Below are 14,010 nucleotides of genomic sequence, written 5' to 3'. Positions count from 1 at the left end.
AAATTTCTGGATGCTGGAGGAAAATTCCACATAGAACTGCGCAGAACTGATTCCGCAGTTACAAATGCACTGCGGAATGCAGTTACAAATGACCCACAAGCACTGGTCACTGCTACAGGCTTCTCTGTGGAATTCTACAAGGAACCCCCTTAATGCTGTTCCAGGTCCATTGAAACTGGTTTGATGAGGATGCATTGACTAGTGGAGCTCCTATGAAGTACCAGTTCCACTGTAAGGAAAACCCCACCGTGCCCTAGTTATAAGCTTTATATATATATTTATTTATATATATATATATATATATATATATACACACACATATATAAAAAGTTATAAGACTTATAAACTTTCAGGCGGCTTTGCACATATGGATTTCCCTACAGGAAATCAAGAAGAACCACATGTTTATTTTTTGCCCTTTCCTCCTATGAGTTCCTCAGAGTTCTTCTATAGGAAAGGATAGTTTCGGTAGTGCTGAAGGGTTTGACTGATCATTGTAGCAGCATCACTAAAGATAATGCCAGCTTGTATTGAAAAAAAAAAAAAAAATGGCCCAGAAACATCCACTGGCACAACTGCTCCCACTCACTTTTTCTCATGAACAGGAAGAAGTCTGCCAGCACTGCTCTTAGCTGTAATATTGACAGTGTTGTATAAACTGAGGATGTGACACATTTTTGATGCTGCCTGTGCTTACCTCCTGAGCCTTACTTAACCTCTACTGCTACAGCTCTTGAAACACACTGTTGGCCAGCTAGACTGTGTAATCAGCATTCTGTTGATTATTAAGGACAACTACCAAACAGATTAAACATTTACTTTTGCATTATTCTCTCACGTATAGTATAAGGAACATAGACAACCTGACTCGGGCATATGGATTCCACTCCATAGGCTGAAAATCGAACATCATTGAGTGCCTAAGTCTTTTGCTGGATCTAGATACAAGATGCTAAGGAGAGAATAAAACAGGAAGTTATAAAGTGAGATAACTTGCTGTTTAGAGTATCTTCCTATTTAAGAATCTGCTGATTAACTGCTGGTGTAGTTAGTGAACACAGATGCAGTAAGATACATTGTAAACTCTGTGTGAGATTACAGAAACAATAGTTCTATAGACAAATGAGGCTCTGCTTCTGAGATGAGCTTGGCTGTAGATAAATACTGAATACTGAACAAATAAAGTATACCTGAAGTGAATCCCAAGTTTGCTATTAATAGGACTATAAATAATGAATCTGAATTCAAACATGAAAAATAATTGCTAGGATGGAATGTCAAAACAGATACAATAAGAAAGGAATTACCTCCTTTGGCATATTGCTTTCCTCATTGTTATCTAATGCTTCAAGTTGCACCATCACTCAGCAGAATGGACCAATCTAAATTGGAAGGGGAAGAGTTCAACAAACATATTTCCAATTCCAAAGATCCTCAAGCAGTATTCTCCCATTTTAAATGTCATCATCAGACAACACACAGCGAGTCATTGCCTAATGGCACCCGAATTAAAACACCTGTTGGTGACTACATATGGAATGCGAAGATGCTTGTAAAGAACAAGATTGTAATTAAAGATGCATTAATTCTAACAGAAATAAGAGAAATGGAACAGATGGTTTACATATTTGTGGGCAGTTATGTTTTTGTGTAATGGTAGTGGAGATGAAGATTGTAAACAGAGCCACTGTATAATTTATGTTGGAAGGGACCTTTGAAGCCCTTTCCTGACCTCTAGGCCAACACCTCTTCTCAAAGCAGGAGCAGGTACAAAGTTAGATCATGTTGGTGAAGGGAAATAACGCCAACATTCGGTTGCTGAAAAGCTACCTGAAATAAAATGTGAAATATTATTTCCCTCTATATTTTGCTATAACTGGGGTAACTGATATTCATTGCTTTGATCACATGGAACAAATTAATGCTGCTTACATAGAACTGGTATTTTATGGCACCTACATATACACCAAGTAAGGATCACTAATAATAAAGAACCCTGGCAGGTGGACAAAAAATTCCTTTTATTCAGGCCTGGCTCCTCTCTGCACAAAACCCTTACTCAATTAAATCAATGGCAAAATACACAAAGATATGTGAAACTTAACTTACTCTACTGTTACTTTATTAGGAACTGATCAGCAGTCACTACTGATGTTTTGATTTCCCTAATAGTTTTAATAGAAAGCAAAACATATTTTGTTTTAATTTCTTAGCTATTGTATGTAAACAAAAACAGATTGTGAGAATCATTACTGTATACCTTTTAACATGCAACAGTGAGTAAGAGTCAAATGAAACTCATGATGATGCTATTCATATCTAGTTAAACAGTTCATTGTTGCCTACTCCCAGTGCAGAATTGATTTGATTAATTACATGAGAAGCTGACTCATTCATCTGAGACCTGTCTGGAAATATTACAAGAAACAAGTACCACATCTGAAGGCACTTAATGTTTTCTCTTACCTGGATATATTTCTCCTTTCATGCCCTCTTCACCTAGTAATAACTGGCTTTCTATGACAGGTGAATAGGCTGAAAATATTCTGGACTGTTTTAAAACTCTTTCTTGTCTAAATAACTGAAGTGTGCTGGCAGCTGTCGTAGTTTTCCCTCACAGAGTTAACTGTTTTACTTTGCTGATTTCGTATTTTAATTCTAACTTCGAATTCCTACGTCATATTTCAGACTACCAAAATAATCTTTTATTGCGAAAAGAAGTGACTGGACGTTAGGAACTCCCAGTTCTAAGTCTGCCACTTACTACCTTGAACAAAATGTCTTGTGTTTGCTACTTTGTCATAGCCTCATTAAGACATCTTGGTCTTACTAAGGAGGGTGGGAAATACTGTCTTTAAAAATATCAGAACATGTATGTATGGAGATTTCTTATGAAAATAGATCAGAAGTTTTCTTTTTAAATATATTAACAGTGCCAAGAGCCATTTGTTCACTTAGCTATATTTTCAACCCTCTGCATGTTAACTAAGTAATACTTATTCTGTCAAGTATTATTACTTATCAAAGATGAAAGTCTAGTATTCAAAAGGCATTAGGACAATGATTCCCAATTATTCCCATTTTTTCTGTGGGGAATACTGACAGAAAGGTTAATGGCTTTGTCAGTACTATCTTGGTATATGACAGGATTGGCTCCATCTATGTATGATACATAAATTTAGCTATTCATGACTGAGGATTCCACTCAGTGCTGAATCCTAGCATGGCCAGGAAGTAAAACAGAAATATAAGGAGGATAATTTAATAATCCTGTGCTATTTGGCTATTGGAACAGCCTTTAGGCAAGAAGACGTGTCACCTGTAATCTGAATGGAAACCTCTTGTTAATGCTGTTGGGATGTCAGCTTCTGAGACAAGGGCAGTCCTGTTCTCAGTACAAGAAGACACTAAGCACCCATGTGTCACCCGGTACTCAGGAACTGCCAGAACTGAAACTAGCATTAACTCCTGTCTATCAACAAGTAATCATTTATACTTTGGTAAGAAGACTTCTTGCTGTATAGCTTTATATTAAAATTCTTTCAATAAAGCTGCAAAGGAGTCCTCTGCTCCAGTGCCTGGAGGATCTCCTCCCCCTCCTCCACTGACCTCGGCGTCTGCAAGGTTTTTTCTCTCACATATTCTTATAGCTCTCTTATGACTGCTGCTATTGTGTGTTTCTTTCCCCTCCTTCTTAAATACACTATCCCAGAGGCACTACCACCATCACTAATGGGCTTGGCCTTGGCCAGCAGTGGGTCTGTCTTGGAGCTGGTTGGCATTGTCTCCATGAGACACAGGGGAATCTTCCAGCAGCCTCTCACATAAGCCATCCCTGTAGCCCCCCCACTACCAAAACCTTACCATGCAAGCCCAATACAACCTTGAACCATTAACCGCTACTCTCTGAGCCCAGCAGTCCAGCCAGTTTTTCACCCACCTTGCAGTATACTCATCCAGTCCACATGTCCTCAGTTTAGCTACTAGTATACTATGAAAGACTGTGTTGAAAGTCTTGCTTCAGATAAGCTGTATCTGTTATTCTCATTTCATCCACAGAGCCAGCCGTTTCATCACAGAAGGCAGTCAGGTTGGTCAAGGATGATTTAACCTTGATAAATATGCTGTCTGATTCCAGCTGTCCTTCTCTCCTTTATGTGCCTGAAATGGAAAGGACTTGTTCTTTCATTTTCCCAGGAGCTGAAGAGGTTGTAGGTCTTCCTACCTGGCTTTTTGAAATACTGACGTAATATTTGCCTTTTATGAGCAACTGGGGAGCTCCCCTGGTTGCCACAGCCTTTCAAAGACGCTAAAGAGGAGCCTGATGAAGCCACCTCAACTTCCCTGGATGCATCTCATCTGGTCCCATGTCCAGAATTACTTAAATCGTACCTAACTTGATCCTTCTGTACAGCGTGTAGTACCTCATTTCCCCCAGTTTGCTACTAGGCACAGAGAACTGGCCTTGCCAGTAAAAACTAGGCAAAAAAGCTATGTAGTTTGTCACTAGGTCCTTTCTAGCCTGCCTGCAGCAAATGTACATTTTCCTTCACCTTTCTTTCAAGGCTGTTTCCCTGTAGAAGCCCTTCTTATTGCCCTCTGCACTCCTTGGTGTTTTCAACTTCAGCTGTGTGTGGCTTCCCTAATTAAACTCTTGCATGCCTGGGTGATAGTGACAGATTTCCTGGTACCCTGTCCCTGCTTCCACTTTCTGCACACTTCCTTTCTGTGTCTGAGCTCAGCTAGAAATTCTCTCTTCAGCCAACCTGACCTCCTGCCATATCTGCCCATCTTCTTGTGCAATCACAATGGGCCATTCTTGTCCTTCAAGGAGATTTTATTTGGAGATCAACTCTAATGGGATTTTTTTCTTTCTTGGCTCCCCAGAGATTCCTGCCTACCTGTTCCCTGACCAACCTGAAGTCCACTCTCCTGAAGTCCAGGTCTTTACTTCGCTACGTACCTTCCTCACTTCTGTTAGCTTCTTAAATTCAACCTGTTTCTCTACTTCATTTTAGGCTTTGAGCTCCATACTCTGATGAACCTGCTTAAAAGCCTTTCCCAACAGATTATCAAGAGTTGGGAAATTGGGAAAGATGCTCTTGCCTCTCTTTCTCATGCTGGTGCCATCACTCCCCACCAATTCTTGCTCCCAGAAGACAATCCATGGGCACAGAAGCCAAAGATGCTGCCTGTGATGCCAGCCACACTCGCTTTGATCTGCAAGATACATCCTCTCCTACCGAGCCTATTTCCTTGACTGTTAGGATCAAAAAGGAACATCACTTTGGCCCCTTTACCACAGCTTAGAGCACAGCAATCATCTTTGATCTGCTCAAGGTCTCTTTTGACAGCAAGACTCATGGCCAACAGGGTAAGCAGAAACAGTAATAGTGCAAAGACAGTAATAGATAGTAGTAGTCCAAATACTCCATCAATCCTGCTGTGGTGTCCCATGTCAGGGCCCAGGGCAAGCAATCAGCTTCCCGACAGCAGGTGGGTACTCTAGCTCCTAGAGAAGGGAGTCTCAGCCACTGCTACCCATCACTTCATCCTTATGGTGCTGGTTCTAGCCAGTTTGGGATTTTCATTGGATGCCTCTGGAATTCCCCATGAACTTCTCTGATTTTAGCTATCTGCCAAAACTTTCTATCCCACATAAATTTTACTGTCTTGCTACATATCACAGCTCATCAATGAATACTTAAATAAGAACAATCTTATTACAGATGTTTTGGAAGTCCATTGCTTGTTTCAGCTCATATTGATTCTTCTTACTCTTTATGTTGGTCTACGACAACTCTTTTCTCTCTCAACCCATAAGTATATAGTTTCCTTGATAACATATTGGGAAGGGCATGGTTATAAAGGCTGAATAAATTTCAGCTTACTCATTCTGCTTCATCTAATTTTTTGTAGACCAGCTAGCAGATAACTCCCTAATTATTGTTTATTGGTGGTAGAAATCCATTGACCTGCATTCTCACAGTCACTCTGTGTGCTTGTTTTAAATATTACATTCTTATTCTCTGTGATAGCAACTGATTATCATGGGAAAAGCAAATGCTGATGAACAGCTCTGCCATTTCGTGCTTCTACTCCTTGGGATTCCCAGTAACTGGTTTGCTTCATTAGGCTGTTTCAACACCTCCTCTTTTGGATAACTTTTTGTGGGATGGTGTAAGGTTTAGATTCATCTCAGAAGAGGACAGAGCTGATGGCTGCATAGAGCAGTGCTGGCTGACGGTTTCACAGGGTCTTCACACAGATAAAAGGGTTTGTAAAATACAGGAGATAGGAGGAAGAAGTGACTGCTAGACATAACTATGAACAGACAGTTTCAATTTCCTAGTAATGCTCCTGCATTATCTGCAGATATGTAAGAACAGTTATGCTCTTAATTATACCTGGTTAGCTTAATACTTAATTTCAGATTCTTTAGCACCTAAATAGGTTACAGAACACTGGATAGCTCTTGGATTTGTCACAGGACACTCATATCCCATAGCAATTTAATCAGCTGTGCTTACGCTTCAGTCTTTAGCATGTTGGTTTGAGACTGTAAATTGCTAAAGATAGACACCTGCCTTCCTGCATGCTTGTACGTCTCCCAGCTCATCTGTTAGTCAGTATAAATAATAATAAATAACCAATATTTATGTATTTAATTTCCAGGGCTACTGATTAAGTAATGTACTTGGAAACTCTATAAAAAAATTAGTGGTAGTTTCTGCTTTCCTTCTTAAAAGCTAAGAGTGAAAGATCCTATCCTAACTTCAGCCATGCTGGACGATAGATTTCTATGAGAATATGATGAAAATACAATAAAATGGCATTGCTGATTTAGTCAAACTTAAATTTAAAACTATTCTTTAAGATGAAATATTTTCAAATTTATTTCAACCTAGAAAATAATTAAAATTTAGATCAGGATGCAAAATAAGAACATCAGATATAGCTTAGCTTTTAGGCAACCATAAAAGCATAGCAGTACTATGCACACTAGTGGAAAACTGGAAAGCAAGAGAAACAAAGCCATAAAATATTAACCTGGAAATATATACACTTCAGCAAAGCTATACCTACCCAGGAAAACATAAGCACATCTTGATATTAAGCAGTAAATTAACAATTTGCCAGTATTATATTCCTAATGCCTCATTATTATGTTAATTTTGGTATTTTTTAATGGAATTGATTTATGGTATTATTAGTATACCTTTAAATTGTGACTACAGGAGAGCAGTGATAGAATTTCCGCCCCCCCCCCCCCCCCCCCCCTAAATGGAACTCCAGAGGAGCCTGGAGCTCCCAGTTGACAGAGCAGCACAATGCTGCCAATCAGTGGCATTTCTGCCCTCGTGAGAAGCAGCATCTCCCACCTCCCACTCAGTTTCTGTCAGTCTACAGAACCACCAGCAGGGGAAGGAACAAAAAAAATCACCACAGTGTGGAATGTTCTTTCATCTGAGTAGCATCTACAGCATTTGTTTCAGTCATTATAGAGTCTGTTTTCTCATAAGTATTTTATTTTCCCCTGTTGCAGTTTCAGGAAGGAAAAAACTACTTACTGAAAAACCTCAGACACCAAACAAATGCTACAGTGAACCAATGTTGACGTTAAGGGAACTGGTATGAAAAACATAGCTTACATATAGTGTTTACGATATTTTAGTGTTCAGCTTGAGACCAGGCACAGAATCTTTATGTAAACTCTTTATGCAAATTGGCAGGTCCAAAGATTGAAAGCTTTGAAGAAACTATGAGAAGAAAAATGTACAGAGGAAACATTCATCTTTTACAGGGGTGCAGAAGAACACAGTACTTGGATACTCAGAGTGAGACAGAAGTAGATTGTAGGTATTTTCCTGACTTTGTACTGACACTGCACTTCAATAAAAAGTAGTTATCATTAAAAGAAAAGTAACATTGAGTCGTCATTAACAGCATGAGAAAAGTACTTAGCAGGTAACAGAGAAGGAAACCCCTGAAAGAAAGTTTTCTGTGGGACAGGTTTTTTTCTGTGAACTGATTGGAGAAGAGATAAAAACTACTACCGCGGTTGTATTAGCAAGAATAAAAGTGATGTCCTACACTGGGAACTCCTGAACATTTCATAACTGAAATCTGTTTGGCTATCTGCCTGGACTCACGGGCTGCACCTAGTTGGCACTGAAATCAAATAAAGCACTCTGACTGTTAGCATCATGATGGGAGTATTATGTGTAGGTAGTAATGAATGCAGAAGTAGTTTACTTCTACATTTTAGAAAGCTGGGATGGCTCTGGATAGCACTGTAAAACTCCATGCTATAGTTAAAGATCCCGTGCTATACCTTGGCCATGTTGTGGGACACTTTTAATGGGTAAGCACTGAAGTCATAGAACCCCATGAACTACATACATGACTGACTGTTTTCTTCCCTTGAGCTGTAGGATTCTAATGCAAAAGCCTCTTTAAAGGCCCAAAGATGGGTAGCAGGACTCTTCTTTGAATAGCTGACAGGAGGTGTGTGGGTAGCAGGAGGGTCTATATAACACCTTCCATCTATGTGAATATATATGCAACTCAAAGGCTCAGATAAATTTTTTGCGTTTTACAGCAACAATAAGAATAAGAAACCATGCTAATATTGAATAATTGAATGTGCTAATTTCCCATTACAAAATCTATCCACTCCTATCTGCTGTGGACTATTCAGTTTAAGGAATAAAAATCTTTTTAGAATATCAGTGGGTTCAGCAGAACTATCCATGAATAACCAGATTACAAGTTAAGCCAAAGCTATCAGAATGAAGGTAAAATCTTGACCCTGACAAGGGTCACATGTTTTTTACTTGATCTGATCAGTAACTAGCACCTAAAAGATAGGCATTACATGTTTTCAACAGGGGTACCAGCTCACAGATGGAGTTAAATGCCAAAGATGCCCAAATTGGACCATGATGGGAACAAGATACCTCAAAATGAGACCAAAATCATCCAACGCACAAAGCTAAAGTACTGCCTGAAGTAATCATGCAGTGTGTACAAGAAAGAAATTCAGAGCATGAGGTTATGTAAATTCGTCCCCACTCCAAAACGTCCCTCAGAGCCTGAGGTGCCTCCATCTACTTCAGCTCCAGCGCCTGCCTGCTCACCTGTGTGTCTCCCCAGGCAATCCAGCCACACGGCCGCCAGACAGGCCAGGGTAAATCATGGCAACTGGCACGCCAATAACGTTGACTAAGTGAATATTGCCCTTTGAGCCTGACTGGTGTTTTGCCCCACCTAGCAGGTACGTAAGGCAAACCCACAAATTCTTCTTGGCTTCCAAATGTACTTCTTGGTTGAAGCTGAAATCCCTGGCTCTTGCTTCCAGATTCCTTAATCCTAGTCTCATTCAATCTCTGTTTGCTGTTTTTCCAACGTCCCTCCCTGTGACATGGACTTGCTGACCTTTATAGGGTTTGCCCTGCTATTTGCTCTAAGGGCCTCCTGGCTTCTCTGGCTTCCTACCTATTGCTGTGGCTACAGTTCTGGCTGGCACATTCCTGAGCTAATTTAGCTCCTAGCCTCGGCTTTCCCTGGTCGTCATACTTAGTTGCATTTTCCATTTTTGATTTCAGGCTGTCTTTAGCCACCACGAATGATCACCTACATCCTGGCCATGTCTGATAATATACTGAGGACATGTATTTATGCCTTTTCTTTCAAGGCATGGAGTGGGACTCATTCCTTCTTTTTTTCAGGTATAGCCAGGGAACCTCTAGTCTTGTTGGGCCAGAAAAGAACCATTAGTGGTGATATGACTGTGAGGTAGAACATCCCCTTGTACGCAGGATCTTCCTGAATTAAGGCTACATTTCTATTACTATTTCTACATTGCAGCTTGAACTGTGGGGAAAAAAATGGAAGCCAGTGCAACATTTTATATAAACCCTGCTATTAGTATGTGTGTTAAACAAGACCCAAATACGCCAACCACAGGGAGTCCCAGCGGAGATTTAGGCCAAGCAATACCCAGGTTTTAGCTGCTTGTCAGACTTGGGCAAGAAGCAGGCACCCAGCACTCAGTCCTGTGAAAACTGAGCCAGTTCTGGGCATGTGGAAAGGTGAATCCCTAAGTACCTGGGACACTTCCAAGAGAAACAGGGAGGCACTCCTGGAATTTAGGCGCCTGTAGGGTTAGGTGTCAAATTAATGTGGGATTTCAGGACCATAGTTTGGATCTCACATGCTTTATGTGGGACACAGGCAAGATTTTGGCCCCTGCATACTTTATTTCTCTTTTATCACCAGCTCTAAAGTGTAGGAATCCAAACCACTCTTCCTACATTCTGACACTGAATTACCTGAATCTCTAATTTTGCGTGCATGTATTTTCTGGAGGAAATGTCAAACCTCTGTTGTATTGGAAAGGAAGATAAAGTATTTGGGGTCAAAGTTGATGATAGTCCATTCCTATTTTTCTATTATTTTCTTAGGGGCTTTAGATTGTCTTTTTCACATATATTGTGCCATCTATTGGACGTTAGAAGGGTGTTTGAAACAATAAAAAAGGGAGGATCAATGATTTGAGTAAATAGCGTTATCTCAGCTTGTGTGTTATTTAGTTTCTGTAACAGCTTTACAAACGTTGAGTCTATATTTGTCTGATTCTCATCGTAATTCCAAAATTTGTGTGTTTCTGTTTCTTTCTGTAAATCTCACATACCAGCGTGCAGTCAAGCTATGCTGATATTGAATAGGATAAAGTCGTTCCAGATACCAAATCATCTTCTTTTTCACCATGTTGGAATGAAACCAAACAGGAGAAGGATCATTTGTTGCATAATATCTTTCTATGATATGAATTACTACAAACGGTTGCAAAATTGTGTTGGTTCAGATAAAAGCTAGACTGACTTGTTCTGTTGCATGTGTCAGGACTACTGACATAAACACAATCATCATTTAAAGTTTCCTAAATTACTGGCTAATTCTAGTGAATTTCTACCTTAACTAATGAAATTAAAAATGCCTTTCCTCAAAGAAGAGGTCCAAATCTTCTAAATAAGCCTAAGAACAAGTACTGCAACAAGTACTGAGCCTCCACAAATCTCTTTGGTTCAAGATCACACGTTGTTCTGCTACCACCATATTTAACACCCAGACTTTAATTCTGGCCAAAGTTGGAACAAGTATTATCAACCAAATCCCCTTCACCTGCTTTAGTGTAACAGGTTATCGTAGTGTATGTTAGCACTGAAGTACAAATGCTGGATGCCTCAAAGCTGGTGTTGCATGCTTAGTTCTTACACGTGTCACTCCAGAGAGATACTTAACTCTGCATGTTTTTTAGGTACTTCATGATGCTAATGCTGATCCAGACCCTGCCAAAATAATCTAAAAGGATTTGAAAAGATGCATGCCTTGCAATTCTCCTTTCTTCTGTTCTATGATTTAAACTGTATGTTTTCAGGCCATGCGTGTCTTTTTTTGGTGTGAAATGAAGTAGCACAGATCTGCTGACTGTACCCTTGGCTGTCTGGCCTGCTGAAAACTGTGGGTACCTGGTGGGTATAGTGGCAGTGAGAGGAGACACAGGGACTGCAGTGGCCCAGACTCCTCTCTCCCCGGTGCTGTTTAGCTGAAGTGGCTCACCAACACCAATTTATTCACCTTTGTTCTGGCACAACAGAACCCCGATTTATAATGGAGACCTAAATGGAAATGTAGTATACGTACTTAGTAATATGTTTATCTGTCTTCTTCAGTGGTGAATGGCATAAAATCCCATGGTTATGCCAGTTGTGGATCTCTAGCCAAGGAAATAGAAAAGAGTAATTTTAGGCTAAAATAAGAGAAGAGGTATAGCTATTTGGATCTTTACAGTTTACAGCCAGTGTCCACAAATCCTATCTAGGCACAGGAAACAGGACTTCCTGCTTTGTTCATGGCCATCTGTCAAGGACAGCATGCTACCTGTCATCAGGTCTCCTGTCTCTGACCTTGGAGATACCTGAAACCCAACTGGACATCATCCTGAGTAACCTGCGCTTGCTGACCCTGCTTGAGACGGGGGTGTGTGCTAGCCAACTTTCAGAGGTCCCTTCCCACCTCAACTATTTGGTGATTCTATGGTTTCCATGCTTATATAAATTGCTTTACTGAAACTGACCTTTTTTTTTTCTTGATCCCTTACGCATTTTATGAGGGTACAATTGTCTGCCTCTCTAGTTCTGCCCAGTTTTGTCATGACACATATTGAATTTTGGGAATAATTACTTTCTTTGTAGGTCAACCTTTTTAGCTAATCACTAGCCAAGCAAATTACACACCACTCAGGAAAATAACTGAATTTGCCCCCCAAACAGGGGTACATATTGCTCTGGGTAAAACAGTAGTATAGGTAGGGCTAAGCTGCCCGTCTGTATTTTCTCTTCCCCTGCCTACCTCACATCCTCGTCCTCCTGATGTAAAAACCCCAGCATTAATTTAGGTCCATCCATTTATATAGTGTTTGTCAATTATTGGCTGACCATGACTGTTTCGTAACAGTGAACTTGAAGTTTTTCCAGCAATACAGACTGCCAACATTTTTATTATCTCAGGTTAGCATTTTCAGCAGTTATAACCTCCATGTCCCATCAGTAGCAAGCAAAATCAGAACTAAAAAAACCCAACCAAACCGCATCCTAAAAGCTCCTTACAGCAGAGGAGCGGTTGCTTGCCAGCCACAGTTTAGGACACGCCGGTATCCGTCAGCGCAGAGCAGTAAGGCTCCCAAGGAAAGCTGAAGAGGACTTCAAGGTCGATTCAGAGAAGATCCTGGAAGCACCGAGGGACGCGGGGACCAACCCGCCAGGGGGGCTGGTGCCGGGGGGACCCGCCGCGATCCCGCCCGTTGCAAGCGGGCCGGAGGCGCGCGCCCGGCCGGCCCCTTTCCCGCGCGAGCGGCGCTGCCTCCCCGCGCACAGCGAGCCGGCAGGACGGCCCGAGCCGATTTATTCGCAGGGATAAGCAGCTAATTAATTAACGTCGCGGGCACCGGGACAAAAAGCAGCGCTGCGAGGTTCGGAGCGTGCTGGCTCCGAGGCCGCGGGGGGACGCGCAGCCCCCGGCGCTGCCCTTGCGCGGGGCGGGCGGGCGCGCAGTCCCTCCCCGCTCCTTGCACAAGTGTCGGGGCGCGGGGCTCACCTGAGGGCGAGCAGAAAACAACAACAAGATAATGGCCCCTAATGCGCACCCTGGGCACGGATCACACGCGGGCCGCTCCCTTCCTGTGCGACCGGCGGGGAGCTGCCGCGCCGCGGCTCCCTCGGCGGGGAGGGACCGACGCGGCCGGCGGTGGGCTGGGAGGGAGGGAGGGAATCGCCTTATTAAACGCATACAGCGAGGCGGGCGGCAGCCACCGCCGCCCCGTCCATGCCCGCGGACTGCCCGCAAGCGCCGGGAGCGCCGCGCTCCCCCCGCTGCCGCTCCTGCCCCGGCTGCCGGCGGGCAGGCACCGCCGACCCGCACGACCCCGCCGCCCGTCGCGGAGGCACGGAGCCCCGCATGGCGCGGCGCGGCCGCTTTCAGCGCCTCTTCGGCCGCAGCGAGTCGGAGGACTCGGACCCCGAGGGGGCGGCCACGGCCCCCCGCCGCCGCCCCTCCGCCGCCGCGCCCAAGCGGCGCCCCGCGTTCCCCCACTGGCGCCCGAAGAGGAAAGAGCAGCACCCCCCGCGCCGCCGCCGCCGCGCCCGCCTGGACCCCGCCGCCCGCCTCGCCCCCCGGCTCCCCGGCCCCGCGGTAAGCGCCACCGCCGCGACCCCTCCCCGCGGGCGGCGGGCGGCGGGCGGGGGCCGGGGGGGCCGGGGGGCCGGGGCCGGCGGGCGGGCAGCGCGGCAGCCGGGGCTTCCCCTGGCGGGTCGGCAGCGGGGCTGCGCGTTCCGCGGTGGCCGTGGCGTGCGGCCGGGCGGTGCTGGCCAGCAGCAGCGCGGGGGCGAACGAGTAACAGTCACCCCGTGCCCGGAGCAGGGGGAGGCTGCCCGGGCCAAACCAGCC

This window comes from Falco naumanni, chromosome 6 (genome assembly GCF_017639655.2).
Source record: "Falco naumanni isolate bFalNau1 chromosome 6, bFalNau1.pat, whole genome shotgun sequence".
NCBI lineage: Eukaryota > Metazoa > Chordata > Aves > Falconiformes > Falconidae > Falco > Falco naumanni.
This window is presented reverse-complemented; position numbering follows the sequence as displayed.